Here is a 2,814-nt window from a genome sequence, read left to right on the forward strand (position 1 = left end):
GATATAGATATAGATATAGATATAGATATAGATATAGATATATATAGGCAAAGTGAGGACTGAACAGTTCAAGACAAATATGGCTGGGTATGGATCCAAATTTTCTTGTTGCCATGGACACTGACAAGGATGGTATGGATGTACTACAAATATTAGAAACCTTGTTGTTCAAGAAATACACCAAAAACCAGCATCTTGGAATCATCTTTTATCCATTCCACAGCCATTAGATGATATATCTGGTAATACATCAATGAGAAACAATTGATTAAAAAAAAAAATTCTTTCAACAACAAAAAATAGTTGGTATTGCATAGATTGCAGCAAATTTGCACTGTTGAGTGTTGGTGGAAAACGTTTGTTCCTTTCATATCATCTGGGAATCTGTTTACAGAAACTTATAGAGTCACTTAGAGTCACAAGTGAATTTCTGAAGTTTATAACTCTTCATCAATAGGCCAACGCTGAAAATCTAAAGTAATCATGACTCTGTTCAAAGTGCTGTTCATATATAATGCATATTGTTCTTCTTTGATATCTACTGTGACTAATGGCAGGCATGAATAAATCCTAAAACATGAAATAAAACAAACATAAAAAAAGCTAAATTTGAAGGTAATTTTTGATACCAAAATAATGAAACAACAGACATCTAAATCAATTGCGATACAAATAGTTTCCTAAAGTGGTCAATATGGAAGACTATTATATTGAAGTTATATTCTGGTAAATGTTGATTAACCTTCACACTGCCACCTACTGGCAAACCGACGCAAGTTCTTGAAAAACGTCAAACCCATGGGTGAAATGCTGCCCTCTAGCTTAAATATCACAGCCTAAGAGGTAAAAATTATTTCTTTATCATAAGTTAGCAATTTTGAAATTTTGAAACTAAATAGGGAATAATAAGGGAATTTAATCTTGAATGAAACTGGACATCATGGAATAATGACTATGGTTTACCTAAAATATTGCCATTATTGGAAAATGCCTTAGTTTCTGTGGTAAGATTTTAATTATTTTTTTTTTAACATGAAACTGTTTAATAAAGAAAACAGGATCTTAGCCTTTGGCTGTCCTGTTTTAATGCCAGATCCTTGTACAGGTTTGTAGTCAGTGAGTTCATCACTGGCAACGTATTGGTGAGTAGTAATACAATATCAGACATGAACATTCAGAAACTGCCTAAAGCTGCTAAAGAACTACGCTGGAACTAAACTCATCTAAACTGGTTGAACATTTTCATGTTGACATTAACATCTGGATAAAACATATTTTCTGTATTTTCCAAAGCACAAAACAAAGAGCCAGATTTGGCTGTCACTGCGGCAGGGCGAACCCTGTGGTCGAAGAGTGTAAATATTTAGGTACTGATATGAATTACAAACTTAGATTTAAATCATAACAGAGAACTTATCAAGAAAATGTAATTCAATTTGGCAAATGTTAAATAAATTTGAAATAATTTAACTACTGAAGTTGCAAAGAGGCCACAACTTTATCACATTTACTACTGTTTGACCAGTTGGGGAAAAAAAGTTAAATAAAGTAATTTTAACAAATGCAAAGAGATTGTGCAAAAAAAAAAAAAAAACTCAAAAAAATCTAAGTAAAAAGCAACAACAACAACAAAAAAAGATATATTTTCTTAGCTGTGACGATATAATTTCATGATATTTGTCAGAATAGATCCAATTGAAAAACAGTTTAGGCACATGAGCCAAGAGCAGAAAGAATGTGGCGTTTTATGAGGAAAAAGCTGTTTGGGCCAGTTTTCACTTTGTGTGATAGCCTCAAACACCTTGAACACCGTCTCCAGTGAAATCAGTAACATCCTGCAACTGAAAAACTTTCTCTGAATCAGTAAAAAGTAGGCAAAACATGAATTAATTTAGTGGAATAATCAGTTTATCGTATATCGTTTACATGTTTTTTTGAAGATAAATATATATTTCTTTGTTAGGTGCATGACTGATTTTATTAACACTGTGTTAAGTTTTCTTGTGATTACCTATTTTAAATAGTTTTTTTTTAATGTTTTTTGCTTTTTTTTGGTCATATTTTTCTATTTCACCTGATATGGGACTGATGATTAACATAGCCTTAACAGCTAAATGTGGTATTTGTACATCTCATCTTGTACTCATGTTAATAAATATGCATAGTTTCATTTTGAATAAACAACTACATAAGTTATGATTTTTTTTAGAGTACATGTTAATCCTTTTTAGAGGGGGGACATGAGGAGTGCAAAGAACAGAATGTGACAAAGGTGAGAAAGATGTTTGAAGAGATACACAGAAAAAAAGGCTAAGAAGGCATTTAAAACATGCTTTTTAAATTATACTGAGCAATATCACAAAAAATATATACTTTTAAATGAGATTTTGATACAGTCACATTCTGTAAACTTTAATGGACATATAAAACCAATTTGAAAAGTAAGAATATATATTTTATTTTTTTCTTTAAAGCTTTAAAATGATCACAGTCACACTAACAGGTTAGCATTATCCACCTACAAAAAACGAATATAAAAGGTTTATGTGTTTGATTCATTATATTTACAGCATCTTATTCATGACAAAGAGACATTTCGGCTCTGCAACACACCCACCAAAGAGCATAACATTTGTATGTCTAAAAAAAGAAATAAGCATATGTACTTTAGCCACTGCATTGTCAGACTGCTGCTGACCTTTAACCTTCGTGTGGAAGTGTCAAACACTGCAGCAGCTGGTGTGTCAGGTCTCGGAGTGGGAGGGGCCAGCTTGGATCTAGACTGTAGGACCTTCATAAAGTTTTGTCCGAGAC

The sequence above is a fragment of the Cyprinodon variegatus genome, unplaced genomic scaffold (genome assembly GCF_000732505.1).
Source record: "Cyprinodon variegatus isolate N-32 unplaced genomic scaffold, C_variegatus-1.0 Scaffold220, whole genome shotgun sequence".
NCBI lineage: Eukaryota > Metazoa > Chordata > Actinopteri > Cyprinodontiformes > Cyprinodontidae > Cyprinodon > Cyprinodon variegatus.